Source organism: Equus caballus, chromosome 7 (genome assembly GCF_041296265.1).
Source record: "Equus caballus isolate H_3958 breed thoroughbred chromosome 7, TB-T2T, whole genome shotgun sequence".
In the NCBI taxonomy this organism is placed as follows: Eukaryota; Metazoa; Chordata; class Mammalia; order Perissodactyla; family Equidae; genus Equus; species Equus caballus.
The window spans coordinates 83089969-83109589 of record NC_091690.1 but is presented as its reverse complement, the minus strand read 5'-3'; the positions used below and the strand labels follow the sequence as shown (position 1 = coordinate 83109589).

Sequence of the window (19621 nt, the reverse complement as noted above, 5' to 3'; positions counted from 1 at the left end):
GCTTCAACTTGGGCAATGGCTTGGGGATGGAGAGGTGTTAGAGATACGGAGACAATTTGGAGGGAGGGCTTAGGACGGGAGAGTGCAGCTGGAGTAGCAATTAAAATGGTTTTCCTCCTTTAGCCCAGCACCAAGGACAGAGAATACAGCAGCCGGGCTACGGCGGTAACGACTGTTGGTTGACTTCAGATTCTCCATTTTCTATCCTGGGCTTTGGGCTCCTACCCCACGGAGTTGTGGGCTCCATGATGAGCAACCGCTTCCAGGAAATCTGGCCTGGGTACTGCCCGGTCTTTGGTGGACTCTGTGACACCAGGGCTTCCTGGTGCAACGGGTGGAATTGTTACTGAGTTTGCCGTAGTGCACAACAGATGACCTGCAGTCAGAGTTTCCATCTCTGACATATTTTTCTATTTAAAAGGGATTCTGTTAAAATAAGATTTTCCCCCTGGATGCTTCCAAAACGCAACCTCTCATCCTGCACAGGTACTCTTTGAGAACCCATGCAATAGAATCCTCCAGTCCAGTCTGTACCCAGGCAAACTGCTGTTTACTCTCTAGCTTTTACTCATCTGTTTATTTTTTATGCTTTTCAAGGTGTTTGGACTGGTCATTACTGTTGTGACCTAGAGCATGAGTTCCGTCTTAGATGGTGGGTCAGGCAGGCTCTTAGTTGCAAGCCACAGAAATCAATTTTGGTTAATTTAAGCAGAAAAGAGATTTAAAAAAAAGTTTTTATAACATAAAAAACATAAATACACCCACCATAAAATTTGCAATTTTAACTATTTTTAAACATACAATTCAGCGGCACTAATTACATTCCCAATGTTGTGCAACCATCACCACTATTTATTTCCAAAGTTTTTTCATCACCCTGAAAAGAAACTGTATACGCATTAAGCAATAACTCTCCATTCTCTGCTTCCCCTAGCCACCGGTAACCTGAATTCTACTTTCTGTCTCTATGGATTTTCCTATTCTAGATACTTCATGTAAATGGAATTACACAATATCTGTCCTTTTGTGTCTGGCCTACTGCACTTAGCATGATGTCTTCAAGGTTCATCTGTGTGGTAGCATGGATCAGTACTTCTTTTTAATGGCTGAATAATACGCCATTGTATGGCTATACCACATTTTGTTTATCCAAGGAAAGAAATTTTTTAAAGGATATTGAATATGTTTTGTAGAACAAAGCCTGGAGCCTATATGGCCAATGTGAGGCTTCAGGTTCTCCGGGGGCTTTGCTCAGAATGCCCGGGCAGTGAGTGCAAGCCGCCTCTCTACTGTGTCATCTGGGGTCAATTACTCTGAGCTGCCGTCCCTCCCCTGTAAAATAGGGATAAAGAATCTTGTGCAGGCTGTTTAATCATTTGAGACAATCCATGTAAATCTCTCAGCAGAAATTGTGGCACTTAAATAAAAGAGTGCTCAGGAATGCTACCTATTATTATGGCTCATAAAAATCGTTGTTTATCCTCTTCTTCCTAATACAAAGTCAGGGAAGCAGAACTTTTTCTAGAACATCTCCTCCTAAGGAATAAAACAAAGCTGTTCTTTGGTACATGTTTTCAATTGATTTTTTCTTGGACTTGAGGCTTCCGAGAAGAGGAAAAAGGCTCCCCTCCTGACTAAGGGGGACGACCCCGCTGGTCCCGCCCAATGGTCTTTTTAGACCCGGGCAGCCCTAAGGCTTTCCTTTCCGTGTACAAGCCCCCACTGTGGAGGGGCGAAAGGCCCAGGTGGCTGCAGGTGATGTCCGATGAAAGGGAAGAAGATACGATTCCTCTTGCACATGAAACCCTGTTGACTCTAACTGGACTCCCCTGCGATGGGAACTAGTTATTGACTAGGAGGACGTTACAGTCTTTTGGAAGTAGATGGTTCTGGATTCAAATCCTGGTTCTGTTGTTCACAGGTCAAGTTTACCACTTTATAGGGCTGAGAAAGGTCATCCATAGGAGCTGCACAGAGGTGGGGAGCATTCAGGAGGGCTACTGCCCTGGGGTACCGTGGGCAGAGGCACCAGCATGGAGGCTCCAGAAGAAGCTGGAACACTAGGCTGAGGTGTCCTATTGCTCATTAGTCTGTCACTCCGTCTGGCCTCTCGGCACAAGTCAGCTTGGACATCTTGGCAGTGGGGAGCCTTTGGTGTGATCTTATGGCCTCAGCAGGGAAGGAGCATGACAATTTTCCATTCTTTACTGGCCGAGATCCGGTAATTCTAGGTAGAGCCTCAAGCCAGCTTGAGCAACCTTGAAACGCAGCTCTGCCCTCTGGTTCCCAAAAACGTTTTATTTAGTTGTGAAATTGATTTTTGGTTGGTGTAAACCTTGTTATAACAAAACGATCTTCACCCTCAATTCAAATGCCCTGAGAAATCAAACTTATATGCTGCATTTCGACTTCTCTCTTGCCACTAACCAGCAAGGCCGCGGGACTGCTGGCAGTACAGTTATAAAGTGTTTTCCAAGTCCTGTCATGGGTATTCGCACTGGTGGCTTACAGGACTGCACTGTGATATGACTATAACAATGACAATCTCTCATACAATGCAGTTAGTTTGACTCCATCACTTAATTTATTCTTTTCAAAATCCTTTTGTGTCTGGCATGTGACAGAAGACTAGTCCCATTTTACAGATGTGGAAACAGGAATTCAGACACTGATTGCTAACAGATGGCCCACCTGGGGTCAGGATCCACATATTCTGACTTCTAGCCCAGCGTCTATCTAGTCCCCCTATTATGAGCTGGGCCATGTGAGAAGCTCAGATTGACGTGGTAGTTTGTGATATGGTTCCAGGGAGGTCTTGGCCTCCCTCCGCCTGAAAAGGGGGCAAATCTGTGCTCTCTCTCTCTCTCTCTCCACATTCCCAAAGAGGAAGCAACTCTCAGCCAGAGCAGGAGCCTGAGCCTGGTTTGTAGGCAGCGGGGGGACAGGTGGCTCATTGCCTTGAGCCCCGGGGCAGCAGTAAATTAATATTTGCTGTCTCCAAGCCTCTGGCAGAGATGGGGAGGGAGGGCTGGGAAAAGTGACATTTCTGTAAATAACCACACCTGGTTCTAAGAGCAGAAGTGTTGGCATGCCCCTGTAGCCTCATCAATTACCATCAACTTTTTGCAGAGGGAGCCCCAGGGGAGAGAATGTCTTCACACTCTTATGATTATTTACAGACACCTCGTCCTGTCCGTACTTGGGGGAGGTTGGTTTGCTCCATGGCGGCCTCCTTCCAGATGTGTTTACGTTCTTCCAGGCCCAGTGGAATGTATCAGTTAGCACCTCCACTACACGGAGCAGAGAGGATGCTGGGACACTGGGACATACAGGAGGTATGCAAGGGGAGACATGAGGCAGGATGCCTGAATTTCTCAGTTAGGTTCACGTATCTCCCAGCGAACATGGATTGAATAGCCACTTGGCTGCTGAAGAAGGCAATCCAGCATAGCGGTTAAATAAACATGTTTGTAAGCAGATAGAGCTGTATTTAAATCCCAGCTCTGCCATCTACAAGCCATGTGGCTTTGGCTAAGCTATTTAAAGCTTCTGCCTCCATTTTCTCATCTGTAAAATGGGATAATGAAACCTCCTCTCAGGGTCATTGCAAGGTTTGGATGCAAAGGGCTGAGCAGTGCCTGACACAGCAGGTAGTGGGTATATGGTATCTATATTTTTTTAATATATGGAATGCTTCACGAATTTGTGTGCCGTTCTCGCTCAGCAGCTGTGCTAACATTCTCTGTATCTTTCCAATTTTAGTGCATGTGCTGCTGAAGCGAGCACTGGTGCCTACTCATATAAGACACTACTAGATACCCTGTGTGTATGATTCTGATAGAAACAGGCTTGAAGAAATTGAGGCAACGTAGGCGGTCCAGGCAGGGGATTTTTGGTGAAAATGTGATTGTTAAACCTGGACGAGAGATCTCCATGGATGCGGCAGGTCAGAGGGCCCTTCTAGGCGGCAGAGGTGATTGAGCTCCTGAATGTCTGAGGCACGCTGGTGGACGTGCCAGCCAGTGCCCACCACCTGACTGTGGGTTGGCAGAATTCCTTAGACCAGCTTTTAAGAAACACTGTTTTAGCTGGCTGGTGTCAAGGCTTGGCAGCCTCCCCAGATGGAGAGTCCTGTTGGCATGCCACACTCTGAGCGGAGCATTTGTTGCACAGCTAATCCAGCCCTCACAAAGGTGAGACTGCCTACAGTGACAAAAAGAAAAGGTACATTTGGGGTGAGTTCTCTGCAGTCAATGGATTTTCCTGCTCCGTTCTCTCCTTTCCAAAGGCCTACCTTCACTGGAGTATAATGCTTACCCACTCTATGAACTTCCTGCATTAAAAATTTTCTTGTAACAAATTCAAAAATTCACAGAATTAGACAAAGTAGTACAACAAACGCTCATGAGCCTCTTACCCAGCCACAAAATAAACTCACGGCCGCTCTCGTTTCTCTATAGTTCCCCTGACAGAGTATTTAAAACACATCCCCCAAATCATGTCATTTCCCCTTGTTTATTTGTGATGTCTTTCTAAAAGATTAAGAACTTTTGAAAAGAACAACCTTAACATCACTATAACAACGAAAGAATACAACAAGTTCTTAGTATCATCAAATATCCGGGGTTCAAATTTCCACAACTGTTTCTTTTTTTCCTGGTTGAATTGGGATCTAAACAAGATTCACGCATTGTAATTGGTTGATATTTCTCTTAGTCTCTTCAATTTATAGCTTCTCCAGCCCTCTTTCTATTTCCTTGCAATTCATCTGTGGAAGAGACCAGATCATTTCCTGTTTTCTAGACAGGACTGCATCCCTGTATTGTTGTCTACCTTGCTTCTTTGACCCCTTTATTTTCTATAAAATGGCAGCCACATCTAGTGACTTGATCTAGTCCAGCTTTATTTATTTCTTTGCAAGACTGCCTTGTGGGTGTTGTCCTGTGCTTCCATCAGCTGGAACATGATGACTGGTTGTCTTTTTTGGGATGTAACAGCCATTGATAATCATTGCCCAGATCCATAATTTCAATTGGGGGTCTGCCAAATGGTGGCATTCTAATTCTAGCATTCCTTCCTCCTTTATTACGTGGCCTGTTTCTATAGAGAAAATTGTTTCCTCACCAACTATTCGATTAACTTATGATATAGTTTAATCAGGAAAAAACAGATTAAATGCTTGATTCCTTCCCTAGACTTATCAGCACTCAGGATAGTGGGTTGGCTCCCTTATATCCTCCAGAGATGACCAATGAGATTTTCTGTTTTATAGCATCATTAGCAACTCATGAGTTTAAACATATTCCATGTGTTTCAACCCATCGCTGTTATTTTTCTCTTTGATGCTCAGATTTTCACATCTCTGGCCCACGGGTGGGAGCCTCTTTTCTGAGTTGCTTCCTGAGTTCTGACATGATCATGACTCCAGCAGGCATTGGTAGATTCCTTGCTTTCTGGAAAGAAAAGATGTCCAAGCTTGGAAATGAAAATATTTCTTAAAGAGAAAATATTTTATGAGTTTATGCTGATATTTTCATCCATGTTTAGGATTACAGGGCTTTGCTTAACTGCTTTGATTTTATTTAGAATCTTTTCCTCTAATGCTAAAAATCTTGGTTCTTACTGAAAATAGCATAATTGCTTATTTATTTACTCCACTGTGTATATATTTCTGAAAAACAATACCAAACATACGATTAGTGAAAATAGCTATTATTATTTTTGCAGTTCTTTTTTTTTTTCGTGAGGAAGATTGTTGCTGAGCTAACATCTGTGCCCATCTTCCTCTGTTTCATGTGGGATGCCACCACAGTGTGGCTTGATGAGCGGTGCTGTGTGCCCCCCAGGATCTGAACCTGTGAACCCCAGACCTCCAATGCAGAGCATGCAAACCTAACCACACCACCTGGCCAGCCCCTGTAGTTCTTACGCATGTCTTACTAGAGACATACAGTTGAATTACTGTATTTTCAAACCATTTAAAATAATATACTTCTGCCTCAGTAAGCTATGAACTTAATGCAGGGTAAGATTCATTTATTTTATTTTGCCCTTGGTTCTGGGAATTGTCTTTTCCATTCTGATTTAACATTGTTTATAAGCACCCAAAGCATTTTCATGGTTCTAAAGTCAAATCTAAAAAACAAGGTGTTATTCAGAGAAGGCCAACTTCCATCCCAAATTCACTTCCTTTTTTTCTCCTTTCCCTTTAGCCAGTAATTTTATTTACTTTATGGCTTATTCTTCCATAATTTTTTACATAAGCAAATCCATACATGAATACATAATTATAGACATATGTGCATATATATACACACACACATAAATGTATATATATACTCTCTTAGATAAACGGTAGCTTATTATATATACTTTAGTCCACCGTTTTTTTCCCTTTGCATTATATTCTGGAGCTCAGGCCTTAGTAATACATAGAGAGATTCTGCATTCCTTTCCACAGTTGTGTAGCACTTCACTATTTGAATGTGCCATAGTTTATTCTCCTAGCCACCTGTCAATGGACATTAGGGTTGTTGCTGTTATAAAAACATGTGTTCATGTTCTGTGTTTCTATCAGTGTTTCTTCAGGACAGACTCCTAGAAGTAGGCTTCCTGGGTGAAAGAGTCAGAGTGCATATGTTATTTTGCTGGATATTGCCAAATTCCCTTCCATAGCATTTGCATCTTTTTGCATTCCTTCCAGCAATGATGGGAGTGCCTGTTTTCCCAAAGTCTGGCCAAAAGAGTATTCGTCAATCTTTTGCGTTTCTGCCACTCTGATAGGTGAAAAATGGTATATTGTTGTATTTTTAATTTGCCTTTTTCCTATTATGTACACAATCCAGATCTTTCCATATAGATAAAAGACATTTGTATTTACTTTTCTGTGAATTGTCTGTGCATATCCCTGGCCTTTTTTTCTCTTGATAGGATTATTGGTCTTTCATTTCAAAAGTCCTTTATATTCTGGAAAGACTAACCCTTTATCTAGGATAACAGTTGAAAAATTTCCCCCAGTTTGTTGTCTCCTTCCTTTTTTGCTATGTAAGTTAAAATTTTTTTTTCTTATTTTTATGTAATGAAATTCATCTATCTTTTCCCTTACGGCTTCTCGATGTTGAGCCAGAGGTAGGAAAGCTCCCCCTTGCTCCTGGATTATAGGATAAGTCAGACTTGTTTTCTCTGTACTTGTATGGATTAATTTAACACATTTAACTTTCTCATCCACGTGGAATTTATCTTGGTATACAATGTGGGGAATGAATACAATTCTATCTTTTTACATGTGGCTATTCAGTTAGCCCCATGACTTTCGTTAAAAAGACCATCATTTCTCCCACTAATTTGAGATTCTGCCTTTATAACATACATTTCCAAATGCAATTGGATCTATTTTTGGATTTTCTATTTTTTTCTGTTAGTCTATGCATGTAACACCACCAAACTCTCCTAACTGGCGCCGTTATATCTTAGCATCTGCCAGGGTTATCCCGTCCTCATTTTTTTCTCTCTTTCTTTCTCATTTTTCAGGCTACTTTTTTTTTTTTCCAGGCTCTTTCTCTTTTGGCTATTCTTGCTGATCTAATCTTCCAAATGAATTTTGTTATAAACTTATCTAGCTCCAGAAAGAAACTTAATCATATTTTTATTGGATTATATTAAATTAAATTTTATGAATTAACTTAGGGAGACCTGAAATCTTTGCCATTGAGTCTTCCTGTCCAAGAATATGGTATATCTTTCCATTTCTGCAAGATTATTTTTGCGTGTTTTTGAAATGTTTTACAGTTTTTCTTCGCATAGGTTTTGGACTTTTCTTGTTAAATTTAGCCTAGGTATTTTATTTTATTTGGCTTTCACAAAGGGGTTTTCTTTTCCAATAGAAACTGATTTTTGTTTGTATCTATAAAGACTTGATTTTTGTATATTGATTATATAACCTACTTTACTACATTCTTTTGTTTGTGGTAGTTTTCTATTGATTCTTTTGAATTTTCTAGATACCTACTTACATAATTCTTAACCCTATGAATATGATGGATGATATTAATGGATTTTAGACTATGGAATCCACTCTACTTGGTCATGATGAAAAATTTAATGTGCTGTTGGATTCTGTTTGCTAATTCTTTAACATTTTTATTGATATTTATGTGAGTCCAGTTTTTTTGTTGAAGCAATTATTTTCAGGTCGAGATTGATGTTATACTCACTTCATAAAGTAATTTTTAGAGGAAGTATTTCCCTGAGAAACAATCTGGACCCGGTGCATTTTTGTGGGAAGGCTCTTTTCCTACTTCCTCTATTTCCTCTGTAGTATTTTGTATGTTTAGACTTTCTGTCTCTGCTGGGGTTGATTTTGACAAGTTGTATTTGTCTAGATTACCCACTTCACCTATTTTTTCCAAATTTATTTGCAAAGAATTGTACGAAGTAGCTTTTATCATTTTCTGAAAAAGTGCTCAGTTTGGATGGTTATTTTCTCCTTGTCATGTCTAATTTTGTGCATATGTTCCTTCCCCTGCTTCTTTCCTCAATTTTGTTAGTTAATTTTTTAAATTATATTCTTTTTTCCAAATAATTAACTTTTGGATGTATTTATTAGTTCTATTTTTTCTGTTTCTAGCATTTTTTTCCACGTACAATTTGCTTTCTGTAAAATGCATCATGGGTACAGTTTGATGATTTTGAAAAATTTATACAACATTTACACAAATTTAAACAAAATTTATGAAACAAAACCCTAATCAAGATAGAAAACAATCCATAACTCTAGACAATTTCTTCTTCCTCCTTTCCAGACAACCTCCTACCCCACCCCAGAAGTAATAATGTTCTAATATCCATCACCATAGTTCAGTTTTGCCAGTTCCGGAACATCATATAAATGGGATCATGCAGTATGTGCTATTTCGTGTCTGACTTCTTGTACTTAATATATGTTTTGAGATTCATATGTATTCTTGAGTGTTATCAGTGATGTGCCCCTTTTAGTTTCTGAGTAGTATTCCACATTAGATTTACCACACTTTACACATTCATCTGTTGATGGATTTGGTTTGTTCCAGTTTGGGGCTATAAAGAATAAAGCTGCTATGAATATTTTTGCACAAGTCCTTTCGTGGACACACAATTTCATTTTACTTAGGTGAACACCTAGAAGAGGAATTGTTGGCTCATAAGGTAGGCATATGCTAAACTTTATTTAAAAAGTTGGCGGTTCCAGGGGCTGGCCCCGTGGCCGAGTGGTTAAGCTCGCGCGCTCCGCTGCAGGCGGCCCAGCGTTTCGTTGGTTCGAATCCTGGGTGCGGACATGGCACTGCTCATCAAACATGCTGAGGCAGTGTCCCACATGCCACAACTAAAAGGACCCACAACGAAGAATATACAACTATGTACTGGAGGGGCTTTGGGGAGAAAAAGGAAAAAAATAAAATCTTTAAAAAAAAAAAGAAGGCTGGAAAAAGATCAGCCGTTTAATAAAAAAAAAGTAGGCAGTTCTGCTTCTGGGTATTTATCCGAAGGAAATGAAAATACTAACTCAAAAAGCTGTCTGCACCCCCATGTTCATTGCAGCATTATTTACAACAGCCAAGATGCAGAAGCAACTTAAGTGTCGATCGATGGATGAATGAATAAAGAAAATGTGGCATATATGTATGAATATATATATATATATATATACACACACACAGTGGAATATCATTCAACTAAAAAAAGGAAAGGAAATCTTCCCATTTGTGACAAAATGAATGGACTTTGAGGGCATTATGCTAAGTGAAATGAGTCAGAGAGAGAAAAACAGATACTATGTGACCTCACTTCTATGTGGAATTTTTAAAAAATAAACAAACAAACTCATACATGTGGAGAACATATTAGTGGTTGCCAAAGGTGGGGGCTGGGGGTGGGCAGAATGGGTGAGGGTGTTCTAAAGGTACAAACTTCCAGTTATAAAATAAATATGTCTTGGGGCTGTAGTGTACAGCATGGGGACTATAGTTAATAATACTGTATCATATATTTGAGAGTTGCTAAGAGAGTAGATCTTAAAAGCTCTCATCACAAGAAAAATAATTTGTAGTCATGTATGGTGACAGATGTTAATTAGACTTCTTGTGGTGACCATTTTGCAATATATACAAATATCGAATCACTGTTGTACACCTGAAACTAATATAATCCTACGTTTCAATTATATCTCAATAAAAAATTTAAAAAAAAATAGGGAAGGTTAGAAAATTTTTTTGAAAAAGAAGCAAGCAATTATTTTTCCAAAGTGTTGTTCCATTAACGATCCACCAACAATGTATGAATGTTCCAGTTGCTCTGTATCCTCATTGACAATTGCTGTTATGTCTTTTTCAATTTTAGCCATTCTAGCGGGTGTGGAGTGATATCTCATTATGGTTTTAATTTTCATTTCTCTGATGACTAATGATGTTAAGCTTCTTTCTATGTGCTTACTAGCCATTTATGTATCTTCTTTTGTGATCTTCCTTTTGAAGTATTTGCCCTTTTTCATTATCTTTTTATTATTGATTTGTAGGAGTTCTTTATATATTTTTGATACAATTTCTTGTCGGATATATGTTTTGCAAATATTTTCTCTCAGTCTGTGATATGCCTTTTTTTCCCCTTAATTGTGTCTTTGTTTTTTTTGAGGAAGATTAGCCCTGAGCTAACATCTGCCGCCAATCCTCCTCTTTTTGCTGAGGAAGACTGGCCCTGAGTTAACGTCAGTGCCCATCTTCCTCTACTTTATGTGTGGGATGCTTGCCACAGCATGGCTTGATAAGCAGTGCCATGTCTGCACCTAGGAACTGAACCAGCGAACCCCGGGCCTCAGAAGCAGAATGTGCGAACTTCACCACTGCACCACCAGGCTGGCCCCTCCTTAATTGTGTCTTTTGATGAACAGATGTTATTAATTTTAGTGAAACTCAGTTTATCACTTTTCTTTTATATGCAGTGCATTTTGTGTCCTCTCTAGAAAATTTTCCTTAGCCCAAAGTCGGAAAGATATTCTCTTGTGTTTTCTTCTAGCTCTATGGTTTTAGTATTTCTGTTCAAGTCTACTTTTTGTCTGAATTAATTATTGTAAATGGTGTGAGGTTTTTGTTTTTAAATATGGATATCCACTTGTTTTATTCATTGAAAAGGCTTTTCTTTCCCTGTTGAACTGCCTTGGTGCCTCTGTTGAAAATCAACTGACTAGATACGTCTCAGTGCGTTTCTATTTTCTCTAGTCTGTTCCATTGATCTGTTTGTCTATCCTCACACAGTACCACACTGCCTTGATCACTGTAACTTTATAGTGAGTTTTGAAATCAGGCCATGTAAGTCCTATGACTTTAAAAACAATTTACAAGAATATTGTGGTTATTCCAGGCCTTCAGCGATTTTTTTCGGCGGGATTTGTATTGGTCTGATAAGGCTCCATAACAAAATGCCACATACTGGGTGTCTTCAACAGCAAGACTTTACGTTCTCCCAGTTCTGGAGTCCAGAAGTCCAAGCTGGAGGGGTCAGCAGGCTTAGTTCCTCCTAGGCTTGCAGATGGCCACCTTCACCCTGCGTCCTCACGGGGTCCTTCCTCTGCATGTGGGCAGCTCTGGTGTCTCTGTGTGTCCAATCTCCTCTTCATATAAAGATGTGGGTCAGGTTGGATTAGGGCTCACTGTAACGGCTTTATTTTAACTTAACCACCTCACTAAAGGCCCTACCTCCAGATGAAGTCACTTCCTGAGGTGCTGGGGGTTAGGGCTTCAACACATGGATTTTGTCGGTGGGGGGGGGGGGGGATGGATGACGCACAATTCAGCTCATGACAGGACTGTATCGGATCTATAGATCAATTTTGAGATAACCGACATCTTAACAGTATTGAGTCTTCCAATCCAAGAGCGTGTTGGTTCTCTCTCTCTATATATAAGCCTTCCTTAATTTCCCAGAGATGTTTTATAGCTTTCAGTGTAGAGGGCTTACATATATTTTGTTAAATTTACCCCTAAATATTTTCTCTCTTTTTTTGTCGCTAATTGGTATTTTTAAAATTTATTTTCCAATTGTTTGTGGCTAGTATATAGAAATGCAATTACTTTTTCTATATTGACCTTGTGTCCTGAAATCTTGTTAAATTACCTCATTAACGGGTAGAGTTTTTGGTAGACATCTTACACATACAATCATTTACTTCTTCCTCTCCAATCTTTATGCCTTTCCCTTTCTTTTTTTGCACTGGCTGGGAACTTCGGCACATTGCAGAATGCAAGTGGTAAGAATATACATCCTTGACTTGTTCCTGATCTTAGAGGAAAAGTGTTCCATGTTTTACCATTAAATGTGAGGTTAGTTTTAGGTTTTTCATGGATACCCTTTAGCAGAACTTGGTGGCTGTGAAAATGTCCCCTTTGGATTTCTAAGTGTGGGAAGCTTAAAGGCAGACAGCCTCAGCAGCTGCATTCTGAAATCTATCACTTTGTTTTTGTGCTGAGGCCACACTTCCCAAAGGCTTCTCCCAGCCAACGCCTAGGAGACGTGAGATCCCCGTGGGGAGTGACTGGCTTGAGGATTCCCTGCTGGCCTCGCCTAACTCTCTTAAAGCTGCACTGGAGTTTCAGATGCTTCTATATCACCTGCCTCCTTCCCTGGGGCCAGATCTGTATCACGATCTGACAAATCTCTCCTCCTCCTCTGGGCCGTCTCCTCATTTCTTCTCACAAGCATTTCTTCTAATAAATCTTTTGCAAGGGTAATCCTGTCTTGGGGTCTGCTTCTTGGAAGACCATTATAACACAGCTTGAGGAATTCCTGTTCTGTTCCTAGTTTGCTGAGAGGTGTTTCTTTTTTTTCTTTTTAACCATGAATACATCTTGAATTTTAAATTTTGTGAAAGGATTTTTCTGTATTTACTGAAATAATCATATTTTTCTGTTAATATGGTTACATCGATTGTTTTTGAAAGTTAAGCCAACCTTGCATGCCTGAGATAAACCCTAGTCGGTCAGGAAGTTTTATCCTTTTTATATATTGTACCTTAGTTGCAATATTTTCAAGGGTTTTATATCTATATTCATAAGGAATATTGATGTGTAATGTCTAGTGTCTTCATAAGGTTTTGGTACCAAATTCTTGGTCCTTGTTAACTCTGGTCTCATAAAATTACTTTGGAATTACTCCCTCTTCCTCTATTTTCTAAAAGAGTTTTTGTAAGATTAGCATTATTTCTTTTAAACATTTTGATACAATCCACCAGGGCAGCCGTCTGTGCATGGAGCTCTCTTTGTTTTCTTCTCTGCACCTTTAGTCTTTATTCCTGGCATATTTTATTGTCTGTGGGGATATTATTCTGTTATTTCTTTAAATAACTTTGTGTGGGATTCAAACACAATACTTTTTTGTTGTTCTTGCTTAAAGGGCATGAGTTCTCCTATTCGCTTGGGAGGGGAGGGTGGGCCAGGATCATTTTCCTGGCTGCATAGCTCTAATAGCTAACCATTCTGTTGTTAACAAAGTGTTCGAATGGCTGGCTCGGTTCCTCTCTCCCAGTTTTATTAGGATCTTTTTCTTCTTTCCCTAATGCTTTGTCCTGATAAATTAGATTCTGCTCCCAGAGATTTCTATCCAGTGCAGACCTTTCTCCTGGAAGGGAGCTCTTGTTAGTTCTAAGAGTTCATAGAACCCAAACTGCTCCCGCATTCTCTGATGTTGTGCTCAGAAACAAGGCCTGCAGGGCCCCTGCGGTTATGGCTGTTTTCCCCAGGTTGTGTTCCCTTCACTTGGGAGTACCTGTTGGCAATTTTGGGTTCTCTGAATCTCAAGTTCAACATAAATCCCTTTGTCTCGGCTTTGCTTGCCCTGGCACACTTGCTGATGCCACATGGTCTGGGTTGTATTTGTGCGTTTTCCTCAAATGCTCCTATTTGGGGCTAGTATGGATTCCTTGTTTAACTGTAGAGTTGTCTCCAGGGTTTTGGCTTTGCTGTCTTAGTCTCTGTTTTGTGGGACGATTCAAAAGATAAAAATTATGCCACCATTGCTACCACCCCCTGGAATCCCCGGATGTCTCTGGAAATTTTCTGGTGGAGGTGAAGTGATGTCCAGCTATAAGCACACCTTGGGAGCTTGGTGTACAAACCACCAAAAGTCCTATTTGATTTTGAAAGTGTTAACACTCTTGTGGAAACTGCAAAAGACCTTTAGAATTGACGGTGGTAGACCTGGAACACTAAAATTAATACTTGCGAAATAAAAGATGCAAGAAAAATAAGATGCTTCTCGTTGAGCTCTTCTTGGTACCAGGTATTGTGTGAAAACTTTTACATGAATTTTCTCAATTAAGTCTCTCAACCACCTTATGAGGGAAGTACTATTATCACCCTACTTTATCATTTTTATCACTACTATCACAAGGTAGGATTATCACTTCTACTTTACAGTGTTGAAATTGAGGCTTAGAGAGGTTTGCAAGTTTTCCACAGCCACACAAATATCTCAGACTTCAAAGCTGGTGCTTATAGCCATTCTACCATACTCCCTCCTACCTATTTGTGCACATACCCCAGTGGGGAAAGGGGTTCGCAGGGTCCAGGGATCACTCTCATGTAGAGAGTCACCTGAATTCTTGCCTGAGTCATGGGGAAGGCACCAGGTACCTAGCCTTAATGACTTGTCCTGAGGATCAATGCAACACTCTCCCTCCCCGACAAAAGAAAAAATTTTGGAGGAGTCTCATAAGAAAGTGGGGCCCAATAGTTTAACGGTAGGAAGAGGGGGCCCTCCCCAATCAGGCAAGGCAGCCAATGTGGATGTGTCAATAACAGCAAGGCCAGCAGTAGAAGCCTCAGTGGAGGTCACCAAATGGCAGATGGGACACTAGCACATCTGGAAGCATCAGGAACACTTCAACTGCTCTGGATGAGAAAGTATGAGCCAGCCTGCCATGCTGGAGGAAAGATAGGGGGTTTGGGTCTTTGGCTTCCAAGTGATTCTCTTGGGAAATGAAAGCCATTGATGGAGATTGCTACCCAGAGGCAATGTGGACTAAGCATGGGAGGTCTGGAGGGAGACTGCCTGGGTTCACATCCTGGCTTTGCCCCTTCCTGGCTGTGGGATGTTTGGCAAGCTACTTCGTTTTGCTTCCATTCCCTCAGCTGTAAAATGGGGACAATAGTAACACCTGCTTTGTTGGTGCTGGTGGGATTAAATGAGTCAATACACGTAAAGCACTTAGAGTGGTTCCTGGTGCCCTATCTGTCTCTACATATGTTCCTTCCAATTATAGTCCATCCTCATCATTTGCAGATTCTTGCAAATTTGCCTACCGGCTAACACTTATTTGTACCGCAACATCAAAACTCGTGGTGCTTTCATTATTTGTGGACATGTGCAGAGTGGCAAAAAATTTGAGTCGCCCGATGCGCACGTTCCCAGCTGAGGTTGAATAAAGTGATGGTCTGTCTTCTTGTTTCAGCTCATACTGTAAACAAGTGTTCTTTCCACAGTCTTTTTATGCCACATTTTCTTTTGCATTTTTGAGCTTTTTGTTGGTGATTTCACTGACTATGAGGCCCCCCAAGCATAGTGCTGAAGTGCTGTCTACTGTTCCTAAGCACGAGAAGGCTGTGATGAGCCTTACAGAGAAGTCTCTGTGTTAGATAAGCTTTGTTCGGGTGAGAGTCCTAGTGCTGTCAGCTGTGACTTCAATGTTAATGAGTCAACGACATGTATTAAATAAATTGTCTTTACACAGAAACACACAGAAAACAAGGTTGTGTATTGATCAGTTGATGGAAATGTTGTGACCAGAAACCTAGCAGCAATGGTTCAGTATTTGTGACGGCGGCTCAGGTAATTGTCACTAATGGGGTGCTGGGAGCCTCTCTGGGGTTTCGGTAACAGTGTCTTGGGCGCTGCAATGGAAAGAATTTCTGCTCTCAAACCAGAGGGGAACCCCTCTAGCAAGAAAGGCAGCATCACACACGCCTCACCTCCACTTCATGTTGTGAGATCCCAAAGCCAGAACACAGCAAGGTCACCAAGGCCCTGCAACATTCTGGCAGCTGGTACCAGAACACTGTGACACAGCAGTAACGGCACATGGCCAGAACATTCACCACAGTGAAATAGGACTTAACACCAACACAATTCCATGCTGTGAGATTATAACCGGGCTCTGCACTGCACAACACCGCCACGCCAGAACACTAAGATTATAACGTGGCAACCTGATGGCCCACTGCACTTATCATGATATCACCACACGGATGTTGTGATATTGAGACGCCCTGACAGCCCACCAGTGCATTGCAGAGCCCTAACCCCATAGCGTCCGTCCTGACCAGCTTCCTTGATGGCATCTCATCAGCTCAGAGTCCAGATATTTTGGGGCCCAGAAGCACCCCTGACTTAAACTTTGAAAGGAGTTCCCTCTGGCCGCTCCCTCCCTGTGCTAGTCGGGGACGTGCCCGCCTCCTCGGTTGGGTGTGAGGACTGTGATCATTTTTCTTCTTCTCCTTTGCATCCCTCAGCACTTAACATAGCACCTGGCTCAGAGTGAGTATAAATAAGGAAAAGGCTGTTTGGAGAATATGGCATTGAGTTAGAGAAATCCGATGCCATCAAGGGGTCATGGTGTAAATTACAGTCACAGACCCAGAAGTTTCCACAGACTAGAATCAATGTTTCTCGGGGTTTGCTCATTCCCGTATACATTTTTGCCATATTTGTGCAGTACCTATTATTAGTTCAATATCTTAATGTGCTCATTAAAAAAAACCCAAATGCAAATTGCATTCCTTAAAACGAAAACAAAAAGCCAGAAGAGCCGACAGCCCTCTTGCCCATCTCCCTGTGGAGTCATCCCGAAGTTGGCCTCTGTGCCCTGTTGATGTGTGAGGGCTGCGTCTCAGACGCTGCAGGTGACCAGGTGAACGCCAAGACAACCTGTGCCCCCTGAAGAATGGAGGGCTAATGGATTTGGTGGCATCAGCCTAAGCTAGAGAAGAGGGGGCTTTGGGGCTGCATGTGACCAAGGCTTGGGGACTGGCTGCCTCCAGGAGACTAGCAGATGTAGATGGGCCTCCTTGGGGCCTTCCTGGGATAGGGGACCTGGGTTCTTGCAATTTGTCTGGCAAGGGCTACTGTCCTGGGCCTATTCCTTGTTACCAACACCGCCCTAGCTGACACTGATTGAGTTCTTTCACTGAAGTGTCCTACTTTCTCTTTTCGATTTTCATAGCAGCTGGATGAAGCTGGTACTTTTCACTATCCCCAGTTTGACATTTGAGAAACTGAGGATCAGAGTGGTTGTGTCTTACACAAGGTCACATAGTTAGAAGCAGAGCCAGAGTTCAGCCGTAGGCCTGTAGCTTTCCGGCTCCAGAGTTTGAGCTCCTAACCATTACACTCAACTCCTTCTCTAAGCTATTTTCCCTAATTTGTAACTGGCTACCCAGTGTGGTCAGGAGATACAAGCAGGGGTGGGTCACCGTATTAGGGATGATGAGCTGCTCGCCCTCTTTGCTTGGACAAAGCCATTCTCTGAGGGTTTGGAGAAGCTAGTTGGTGAGCCCTTGAGCAGCTGGGAGCCAGTGGTCAGCTGAGTCAAGTGGCAATTTGTCCCTGACTATGTCTGGGGCCCAGCTAGAGCTGCACCATGAGGCATCAGAGAGACACAAAGGGAAACTACTGTTAGGCATAAAGAATGAACAACGCGAAAAGGTAGGATGTGGCTACTTCCATTGCCAGCATTTCGCCTAATTAAATGACACTCCCATGGATGTATTACAGTAATTACGCCTTCTCTATCAAGTCTCTGTTTTCTCCTGCTAATTTGCTCCTGGAATCTACCTACAATCCAAAGCCTGTCATGGCCTGCTGTTTCTGAATCTACGACCCTTTTCATCTCGCTGACTTGCTGGGACTTTGTCCTGGATTAGAGCACAGAGAGGTTGGCTTCTGAATGTGGGGGGTCCCCACATGGAAGCCTTGAGATGGTGAGCACAGATACCTACCCTAAACTATAAGCTCATTAATATCATAAGGAATCAACTACATATGCACACATGTTCATAGCAGCCCTATTCACAATACCCAAACGGTGCAAACAGCCCAAATGTTCGTCAATGGATGAGTGGGTAAAGAAATTGTGGTAGAGCTATACAACGGAATAATATTCAGCCATAAAAAGGAATGAAGTACTGATAGATGCTACAACGTGGATGAACCTTGAAAAGATTATACTAAGTGTAAGAAGCCAGACTCAAAAGGTCATGTATTGTATCATGCCATTTCTATGAAATAGACAAAGGAGGCAAATCCATAGACACAGGCGCAGATTGATGGTTGCCTGGGGCTGGGAGGAGGGAGGAAATGGGGAGCAACTATTTTATGGGTACAGGGTTTCCTGTTGGCGTGATGGAAATGTTTTGGAACTAGACAAAGTTGGTGGTGACACAATATTGTGAATGTGCTAAATGCCACTGACTTGTTCGCTTTCAAATGGTTCATTTTATATTATGTGAATCTCACCTCAATAAAATGAGGGCAAATTTTTTAAATACCACATAGGAGAAATTTGTTTAAAGCATCATGTAATTATTGGGAAGGGTCTGAAGTCATGTCAGCAGCTACCTAGTCCTCCAACGGAAGCAGCACATGTATTTTTCCATCTTCATACTTTCCCACATGAACAGGGTCACACGCAGTGCGTGTTAACCGGGGGTCCCGGGAAAGCATCTGGGGTGATGGGGAAGGAAAGGCGTTAGACTCCAGATCAAGATGCACGGGGCCACCTCTTCAGCCTCAGATAGAAGGAGAAGGAGATTTTTTTTAATCCAATTTCTCTATGACTTACAAAAAAAAAAATCGATCAGAGGATACATAATTAAATAACAATATATTTTTAGAGAAATGGAAAATGTTCTACTCATGAGTTTTTTCCTTAAAGTTTATTGTTTTACTTAACTATAAAAGCAACATAATGTTTACTGTAGATTCGAAGCGCAGAAAAGCATAAACAAAAAGAGGGAAAGTCGCCTATGATCCTGCCACGTAGAAGCAGCGACTGTGAGCAGTTTAACATGTCTTTTCCCTTTATTCTTTCTATCTTTCCCCTTAATTCACATCACTAACATCTCATGATGCACACAAGTTCTTACCCTATTCTTTTTCTTGTAATATCATAGAATAAGCATTCCTCTGGTTTCTTAAAACTCCTTGTAAGCACCATTGTGTTGGCTGCGCAGTATTCTATTGTAAGGAGGTCTGGTCCATTCAACCACTCCTCTATCGTTAGACATTTTGGCTGCCCTCTGAGAGCAAAACACTAAACTCTGCACGTACAACAGAAGTCCTGGGTGGAGCGACCCGGGAGACCCTGTGGAACCAACTGTGTGACTGGGGATACACAAACCTTCAGGCCAGCTGACTGGGTCCCACCTTGGGAAGCTGAGACTTGCGTGTGATTATAATTTCGCTGGTAGGAAACAAGCTCATAGCAATACATGTCCTGTTTGGAGAATAAACGGAAAGGTGAGGTCAGCACCCTTCCTGGAAAGGAAGGAGCCCGATGCTGGCAGACTTGCTCAGGCACTGCCCAGTGAGGATGGAGTCCTGG

At 41.7% G+C, this 19621-nt stretch overlaps 1 non-coding gene across 1 annotated transcript; it reads right to left on the bottom strand.

Moving 5' to 3' along the window:
- Nucleotides 1–3679: 3679 nt before the first annotated feature.
- Nucleotides 3680–3786, bottom strand: LOC111774506 (U6 spliceosomal RNA). The gene has a single exon (XR_002809505.1). It is a non-coding gene; the product is annotated as a U6 spliceosomal RNA (small nuclear RNA).
- Nucleotides 3787–19621: the final 15835 nt, after the last annotated feature.